The 10162-nt window shown below is 35.2% G+C and overlaps 1 non-coding gene across 1 annotated transcript; it reads left to right on the top strand.

Moving 5' to 3' along the window:
* The first annotated feature begins 505 nt into the window (after positions 1 to 505).
* LOC127739804 (small nucleolar RNA R71) lies at positions 506 to 613 on the top strand. The gene has a single exon (XR_008000546.1). It is a non-coding gene; the product is annotated as a small nucleolar RNA R71 (small nucleolar RNA).
* The last annotated feature ends 9549 nt before the right edge of the window (positions 614 to 10162 follow it).

Genomic DNA, 10162 nt, shown 5'->3' with positions numbered 1-10162 from the left:
TTACTAAGCCTGTTTCTTCCACCATTATTAAAGCCTTGTTGAGGCTTTTGTTGATCCTTCCATGAGAAATTTGGATATTTCTCCATGAGGAATTATAGGTGTTCCCATAGGATTCACCCATGTAATTCACCTCTGCCATTACATGGTTCTCAGGATCATAAGCTTCTTCTTCAGAAGATGCCTTTTTAGTACTGTTGGATGCATTTTGCCATCCATTCAGACTCTGAGAAATCATGTTGACTTGCTGAGTCAACATTTTGTTCTGAGCCAATTTGGTATTCAGAGCATCAATTTTAAGAACTCCCCTCTTCTGAGGCATCCCATTACTCACAGGTTTCCTCTCAGAGGTGTACATGAATTGGTTATTTGCAACCATGTCAATGAGTTCTTGAGCTTCTGTAGGTGTTTTCTTTAGGTGAATGGATCCATCTGGAGAATGGTCCAGTGACATCTTAGAGAACTCAGATAGACCATAATAGAATATATCCAAAATGATCTACTCTGAAAGCATGTCAACAGGACACTTTTTGGTCAATTGTTTGTATCTTTCCCAAGCTTCATAAAGGGATTCACCATCTTTTTGCTTGAAGGTCTGAACATCCACTCTAAGCTTGCTCAGCTTTTGAGGAGGAAAGAACTTGGCCAAGAAGGCTGTGACCGGCTTATCCCAAAAGTCCAGGCTATCTTTAGGTTGTGAGTCCAGCCATGTTCTAGCCATGTCTCTTATTGCAAAAGGGAAAAGCATGAGCCTGTAGACTTCAGGATCTACTCCACTAGTCTTAACAGTCTCACAGATCTGCAAGAACACAGTTAAAAACTGATAGAGATCTTCTGATGGAAGTCCATGAAACTTGCAGTTCTGTTGCATTAGAGCAATTAGTTGAGGTTTCAACTCAAAATTGTTTGCTCCAATGGCAGGGATTGAGATGCTTCTTCCTTAAAAGTAGGAAGTAGGTGTAGTATAATCACCAAGCATCCTCCTTGTATTATTATTGTTGTCATTATTTTTGGCTGCCATCTCCTCTTCCTTTTCGATAATTTCTATAAGGTTGTCTCTGGATTGTTATAATTTAGCTTCTCTTAGTTTCCTCTTCAGAGTCCTTTCAGGTTCAGGATCTGCTTCAACAATAATATTCTTGTCCTTGCTCCTGCTCATATGAGAAAGAAGGAAACAGAAAATAATAATAGGGATCCTCTTTACCACAGTAGAGAGATTCCTTTATGTGAGTATAAGAATAAAAAAGTAGAAGAAGGAGAAGAGAAAAATTCGAACTCAGAGGGGAAGAGAGGGTTCGAATTTTGAGATGAAGAGAATTGTTAGTAATTGAATAAATAAATAGAAGGAGATGTGAGAGAGAAGTTTTCGAAAATTATTTTTGAAAAATGGTTAGTGATTTTTGAAAATTAAGAGAAGAAATAAAATTAAACTTAAAATTTGAAACAATTAGTTAATTAAAAGAATTTTGAAAAAGAGGGGGTAAATTTCGAAAATTAGAGAGAGAAAAGTAGTTAGGTGGTTTTGAAAAAGATAAGAAACAAACAAAAAGTCAATTTGTTAGTTGAAAAAGATTTGAAATTCAATTTTGAAAAGATAGGAAGTTAGAAAAAAAATTTTTGAAATTGATTTGAAAAAAAAAATATATGATTAAAAAAAGATATTTTGAAAAAGATTTGATTTTTAAAATTAAAATTGATTACTTGACTAACAAGAAACTAAAAGATATGATTCTAGAATTTAAAGATTGAACCTTTCTTAACAAGAAAGTAACAAACTTCAAACTTTTTAATCAATCACATTAATTGTTAGCAAAGTTTTCAAAAATTTGAAATGAAATTAAGAAAAAGATTTTGAAAAATATTTTTTTTAATTTTCGAAAATCATAAAGGAAAAATGACAAAGATTTGATTTTTCAAAAAGTTTTGAAAATATAGGATTTTTAAAATTGAAATCTTGACTTGACTAACAAGAAACAACTTATTTTAAAATTTTTTGACTAAGTCAACCCAAAGATTTCGAATTTTTGAGAGAAATAAGGGAAAGATATTTTTTATTTTTGAATTTTTAATGATGAGAGAGGAAAACACAAAAATGACTCACAACATGAAAATTATGAATCAAAACACATGATGCATGCAAGAACACTATGAATGTCAAGATCAACACCAAGAACACTTTGAAGATCAAGATGAACATCAAGACTTTTTTTTTTGAAAAATTTTCAAGAAAAGAAAACATGCAAGACACCAAACTTAGAATTTTTTAATGCTTAGACACTATGAATGTAAAAATGCATATGAAAAACACCAAAAGACACAAAATAAGAAAATATGAAGATCAAACAAGAAGACTTACCAAGAACAAATTGAAGATCATGAAGAACACCATGCATGAGTTTTCGAAAAAATTTTTGAAAAATTAAAACATGCAATTGACACCAAACTTAAAAATTGACACTAGACTCAAACAAGAAACACAAAAATATTTTTTATTTTTATGATTTTATGAATTTTTTTTTTGGTTTTTTCGAAATTAATCTTTTAGAAAAACGAAAAAGAGAAAAAAAATTTTTGAAAGATTTTTGAAAACTTTTTGAAAAGAAAATTACCTAATCTGAGCAACAAGATGAACTGTCAATTGTCCAAACTCGAACAATTCCCGGCAACGGCGCCAAAAACTTGATAGGCAAAATTGTAATTTACTCTTTTCATAACTTGAACAATTCTTAGCAATGGCTCCAAAAACTTGGTGCACACAACTATGGTTCATTCACATTCTTCACAACTTCGCACAACTAACTAGCAAGTGCACTAGGTCGTCCAAGTAATAAACATTACGTGACTAAGGGTCGATCCCACGGAGATTGTTGGTATGAAGCAAGCTATGGTCATATTGTAAATCTCAGTCAGGCGGATTCAAATGGTTATAATGGTTTTTGAAAAAAATAATAAATAAAGCATAAAATAAAGATAGAGATACTTATGTAAATCATTGGTGGGAATTTCAAATAAGTGTATGTTGATTCTTTGTTCCTGTTGAATCTCTGCTTTCTTACTTCCTTCCTTCAATCCTTCATACTCCTTTCCATGGCAAGCTGTATGTAGGGCATCACCGTGGTCAATGGCTACTTTCCATCCTCTCAGTGAAAATGGTCCAAATGTTCTGTCACAGCATGGCTAATCATCTGTCGGTTCTCGATCATGTCGGTATAGAATTCATTGATTCTTTTGCATCTGTCACTAAACCCAACAATCGCGAGTTTGAAGCTCGTCACAGTCATTCAATCCCTAAATCCTACTCGGAATACCACAGACAAGATTTAGACTTTTCGACTTCTCAAGAATGGCCGCCAACGGGTTCTAGTTTATACCACGAAGATTCTGATTAAGGAATCCAAGAGATATGCGCTCGATCTAAGGTAGAACGGGAGTGGTTGTCAGGCACGCGTTCATAGGGACGGATGATGATGAGTGTCACAGATCATCACATCCATCAGGTTGAAGTGCAGCGAATATCTTAGAATTAGAATAAGCTTGAATCGAATAGAAGAATAATAGTAATTGCATTAATTCTCGAGGTACAGCAGAGCTCCACGCCTTAATCTATCGTGTGTAGAAACTTCACCGTTGAAAATACATAAGTGATCAAGATTCAGGCATGGCCGAATGGCCAGCCCCCAAAATGTGATCAAAGGATCAAAAGATAATCCAAAGATGAGACCAAAAATGAGACCAAAATGTGAATACAATAGTAAAAAGTCCTACTTATACTAGACTAGCTACTACGGTTTACAGAAATAAGTCTAAGTGCAGAAATCCACTTCTGGGGCCCAGTTTGGTGTGTGCTTGGGCTAAGCTTGAGCTTTATACATGCAGAGGCTTCTCTTGGAGTTAAACGCCAAGTTGTAACGTGTTTTTGGCGTTTAACTATGGTTTGTGACGTGTTTCTGGCGTTTTACTCCAGAATGATGCATGAAACTGGCGTTGAACGCCAGTTTGCGTCGTCTAAAGTCGAATAAAGTATGGACTATTATATATTGCTGGAAAGCTTTGAATGTATAATTTTCAACGCCATTGAGAGCGCGCCATTTGGAGTTCTGTAGCTCCAAAAAATCTATTCCGAGTGCAGGGAGGTCAGAATCCAATAGCATCAGCAGTCCTTTTTCAGCCTGAATCAGATTTTTTCTCAGGTCCCTCAATTTTAGTCAGAAAATACCTGAAATCACAGAAAAATACACAAACTTATAGTAAAGTTCAGAAATGTGAATTTTGCATAAAAACTAATGAAAACATCCCTAAAAGTAGCTAGATCCTACTAAAAACAACCTAAAAATAATGCCAAAAAGCGAATAAATTATCTGCTCATCAGGCAGCAGGAAGGAAAGAAGAATTCAAATTCTTACCTATGAAAGTTAGACTAACGTAACGGGCTCAGCAAGAGCTTCACGTAGCCACCGACAGCATACAAAATCGGAGCACCGTAGCTCAAGATATCGCGGATTGATGTGAAGTGTGAATATTGCTTCTTCTCTCTTCTCCCTCTTTTCTTCTCAGTTGGGGTGTGTTGTGTTTATGAGAGTGGTGTGCTGAATGGGTTCATTAATGAACCTATATATTTGTTGGACTTGGGCCCAACTTGAGCCCGGTCCAACCCGTAAGCATTTTTAGCCCGTTTGGCCTAACTTTGGGCCAAACCTTTAAAATTAACGCCCGGTTTTCTATTTCTAAAATTTTTCTAAGGTTTTTGACTATTTTTAATTTTTCTCGAACAATGCCGGACAGACGTAGAAAAATACATTTTCTGACTCAGAAAAATCTACTGAGTCTAAAAATTATATTTAAAACCTCCAATTCTCACTCTAAAATTTAGGATCCTATTTTGGGCAATATTAATTATTTAATTAGACGGTTAATTAGTTGCGGTTCTTACATTAAGTGATTTCAGAATCTATAGGGCAAGAATGGCTTAGAGGATGGAAAGGAAGCATGCAAACATGGAAGGAACATGAAGAATAGAAGTTTTGGGAAGCTGGTCCTTGCGCGTATGCGTGACTAACGTGTACCCATGATGTATCGACCCGATTTCTGACAGGTCCGGATCACTATCAGTCTTCCCAGTAGCCCTATGAAACCCTAGACTTGATGAAATTTGCTACATATGAGCCTTTCATACTAACGGAATCGTGTATGTTAGCTTCCTTTTAACATATATTTTTCTCAAAAAACCTGTTAGCAGCAACCAAAACATCATCAGACATATATAATATAAAATAAATAGCAAACTAGCAACAAAGTTAAAATAGGAACAAGATTACAGAAAAGCTTTCATACATATATACGTCTTAAGTTAGTCATACAAGCTTGACACAACACCTAACCTAGTACCTAGAATACCTCAAAATACTAAAAAAAGACAATTTATCCTACATTCTTTCCACCATCGGGGCACAAGTTGGTAGATATCGTCTCAAGACTAGTCTCAAGCATCTCCTTTAGGGTCTGAAAACACATGTTCCTCTAGTACCTCTCTGAATAGAACTCCAGTGGTGGGAGACAAGTCGAGATCTTCCATCTGGGGGAAAAAGGAAAAGGAAGGGGTGAGAACCTATATGGTTCCCAGTAATGAGATACTGTGAAAACACATCCCTCTCGTGAAACCTAGACTTCAGGCTCTATCATAATAAGTCCCCTTGGCTACTTCCGTATCGTAGCTCTGACATAACTCTATCTTGGCATTTTCTATTAGGGTTAATCGCGCTCCTTATGCTATTTTCTATGGCTATTGTTCCTAGTTTTTACTATCTTAATCTAAGTTTTGGAGAAATTGTAATTATACAACTTTAAAACACAAACAAGAATCAGAGAAGAGAAAATTAATAAGAAGCAGATAGCACATATCAGAAAGAGTAAACAGTAAACAATCGCAATCAAATGCGCAACCAATTTATGATACATATCTATTCTTAGTGTAGGCCATGAGCTCATGCGTCGGTTGTCTATCCGCAATCCGATGTTACTCGAGGCGAACCCCCAATATGGTCTCTTTACTGTGTCAGTCAGGCACAATTATCATCATGGGCGAACCCATGTTAGTTAGGATATCTTGGCATCACAGTAGAAATAGGCTATCAGTTAGGCGAACATTCCCACATTAGAAATCTTAGGGTATCAGTCAGGCGGGCACTTTCATATTAGTAATTTGGCACAAGGCCCATTCAACATACATTATGCTATCAGTTAGGTGGACATTCCCGCATTAGCAACCTTAGACTATCAGTCAGGCGGGCACTTCCGGATTAGCACTTGGGCACAAAGGTCCATTCAAACAAACAATTCTCATGAATCATTATCCATTCATGGTTTCTCATTTTCTTTCTTTTCGTTATACCTCTACATCACCAATTACATACACACCTCTGCATCACCACATTATTAAACATACATGTGCATTACCATTTCATTACACATACCTCCGCATTACTATTTAACATTAATTCTTTTAGAGATAGTCTACACTTTTTATTTTAACTAAGTTCATGTATTCTTACAAAAAGAAATTTTTGCATAACCTTCCTTAAAATGGTACTAGCGCTACCCTTATGAGTTCATTTAATCTTAACATTTTCAAACCCTCCTTAACAATTTGTCACATAGACATCCTTAATTAGTCGTTAGGCTATCTTTAATTCCCTTAGTTATTGTAAAATCACTGGTTTAGAAAATAAAACTTAGTTCTAGGGCAATCTGACCATAACTAAAACTTGTACAAATCTTTCAAAATTCTACTATCATTGTAGAAAAATAGCAGGGTGCAGTAAACTTGATAAATTCATTAAAAATTCATTTTCATTCATTCTCTTTCAAAATTGGTGACATTAAATAAGACACATTTAACTTTCAAACAAAATAAATCCTAGAATAATATCTGCAGTATGAAAAAGTTATTTAATCGGGAACATTACCGTCTTTTTTTGAAAACGGTTTTCAAAATTCAGGGGGATAGCCACCTTCCCTGCATCATATTTAATTGGCTAAATGTGGTATCGATCTAAAATTCTAACTGGAAGTTGGTGCTTCTATAGTAAGAGGATAAAATTTTCTACAGAAACCGTCAATCTTCAAAACTTTATTTTTCCCAATCCACTTATCAATTAATTCTGAAATTTTTATAAGACATTAAAAAATCATCAAAAATTCATAGAAAAATAATTTCATATAAAATTTTGGTCTCGACTACTCCCAAAATTTCGTTCATCCTACTGCCAATTACGCAGAAATTGTAGAAATTCTGCCCAATGTAATTCCAAAAACCTCACATACCAAATCTTATAATTAAGCCTAAAATTCCTCTAAAACTATAATTCTATCTTTTTTTTTACTAACCAAATTTTCTAGAATGATCATCACAGCTCCAAGAGTTCATACACATCAATTTACTTTTTTACAAATGCACATACAAAATTAAACATTCACTTTTCTGCATCTAATCATAACAGAAATTCAAGATGCACTCCTCATCAATCAAACACATAATAAACCATCAATAATCACAGGTACACATAGCAGCAAATATAATATTCTATATATTTTATTTCTTACCTCTTTTGATGTTCAAAATTCTATTTTTGCTTCTTGCTTGAATTAGAAACCCTAACATAGCAAAAATCAGAATTTCTCACATCTCCAAGGCCGTTTGGCTGAACCATACATGAGTAAGAGAAGAGTTCTTACTCTCATTAAGCAGTTGTTCATGAAGGAACAGATCAAACTAACTAAAAATGGAGCACAGTGAGAGTTGAATTTTCGAATTTTAAAAAGAGGCGAGGAAAGGAGGATACTGGTGCTTACATGGCAGGAAGAACTCAAATAAAATTGCTTAGATGGGAGTCTCCTATTTTCGGTCATCCTCTATTCTTGCTTTCTCTTCCTCTCTTGCCTCCATCTATGTTCCTCTTTTCTCTTTTTATTTTGTGCATTTTTTGTTGTATGAAGAAGAATGAGAAGCTTGGCTCATATACGGTGGAGAAGAAGTGAGCTGGTGCAGAAAGCTTCGTGGCTCCCTTCGTCAGCAACACACAAGAAACAAATTGAATGAGCAAGAGGTAACCATGGTTCTTTCCTTGTTTCATTCAGTGATGAGAAGAGGAAGAACGAAATTACAACTAATCAGGGTTAAGTTCTCTCTCGGTTTTAGTTTTATGGTCATGGTTCGGTTGAACCAAGGAAAAGAGTGATTTAATGTGTGTTTGATCATGCGTTAACTAGTCTAATAATATATCTATACTCCTCTTTAATTAAATCAAATGGATAATTAAAGATATTGTGTTTATGATGATAGAAGAATGTGGAGAAAGAAAAAAGAAAATCGTGGCTTTATAATGGAGGAGAAAACCGGTTTGATTATAAAAGGGTGGAGTTTGTTTAGTACAGTTTTTAACTTTGGATACATTTTTATCTCACAGAATATATCTATTCTTTTTGCTTATCTAGTCTAAATCCTCCTTATTATTTTATGATGAGGTGACTCTTAGATGTTTATCGAAGTTCTCATCACTGAATTTTTGAGAATAACTCTGTGGAGAATCGGGGTGTTATATCCCACCCACCTTACAAAAAGTCTCGTCCTCGAAACCTTGAGTATATCTTAAGGGTTGATAACTCTTAAGAGGAACATGTCCCAACCATGGTATTATATTAATGCAATGCTCATATTACACGAAAAGGACTTCCACCCTAAGGACATCTGTAAGAGAAATCGATGGAAACTCTTCACAATTATGCCTTGTGTCATCATGCTTCCACTGTGCATCACTCACATCGGGCTATTTTGGATTCATCATTATCATTTTTGTACTATTTTTATCCCAACATCTAACAATCAACTATACTTCTAAGTACAGTAGTTGTGTGCCACACAAATGTGGTCATCGGCGTTTAAAAGTTTTATGATGGTGTTCTATCTGATAATCGCATCTGTTGCAAGAAATCCTATATCGATAAATTCGTCTACTCACTATTCATTCCCAATAATCAACATCAAGGTGATCAGCCTTAACATATCAGGTCAAGTATGAATAATTCCTAAACAAGCGCTCACAGATGATCATGCTAAATGCATTAATGAAGATACCTCAATAGCATGAGAAAACAAAAAGCAGAGTATGCAACAAAGCATAGTTAATCCATTCCCAGGCTCTATCAGGAATGAACTGCTCTGATACTATAATTATAATGACCCGATTTCCGACAGGTCCAGATCACTGTCAGTCGTCAGGTATTACTCCCCAGTAGTCCTATCAAACCCTAGACTCGATGATATTTACTACATATGAGCCTTTCGTACTAGCAGAATCGCGTATATTAGCTTGTTTTTATCATATGTTTTTCTCAAAAAACCGGTTAGCAGCAACCAAAACATCATCAGAAATATATAATATAAAATAAATAGCAAACTAACATCAAAATTAAAATAGCAACAAGATTTCAGAAAAGCTTTCATACATATATACGTCTTAAGTTAGTTATACAAACTTGACACGCTTAGCTATACACACACACACACACACATAGACTTATATACAACTGATAACTTTCCAGAATACCTAGTTCATATAGAAAACCCCAAAACTGGTACCCAGACTAACAAAAAAAAAGAAAATATTAAGTTCTATCCCTCAAAATGCTACAAAAGTGACGAAAAGCAAAGTCTAAGGAATAAAGACCATCTATCCTACATTCTTTCCACCATCGGCGCACAACTCGATAGACATCATCTCAAGACTAGTCTCGAGCATCCCCTGTAGGATCCGAAAACACATGCTCCTCTAGTACCTTTCTGAATAGAACTCCAGTGGTGGTAGACAAGTTGAGATCTCCATCCGAGGGAAAAAAAGGAAAAGGAAGGGGTGAGAACCTATATGGTTCCCAGTAACCCGACACCGTGAAAACACCTCTCTGTCGTGAAACCTAGATTTTCGGCTCTATCGTAATAACTTGCTTGCTAAGTCTCTCAGCTTCTTTCGTATCGCGACTTTGACATAACTCTATCTTGGCATCTTCCATTGGGGTTAATGCCGCTTCTTATGTTATTCTCTATGGCTATTGTTCCTAGTTTTTACTATCTTAATCTAAGTTTTGGAGATATTGCAATTATACAACTTTAAAA

This window comes from Arachis duranensis, chromosome 6, assembly GCF_000817695.3.
Source record: "Arachis duranensis cultivar V14167 chromosome 6, aradu.V14167.gnm2.J7QH, whole genome shotgun sequence".
Classification (NCBI taxonomy): domain Eukaryota; kingdom Viridiplantae; phylum Streptophyta; class Magnoliopsida; order Fabales; family Fabaceae; genus Arachis; species Arachis duranensis.
This window is presented reverse-complemented; position numbering and strand designations above follow the sequence as displayed.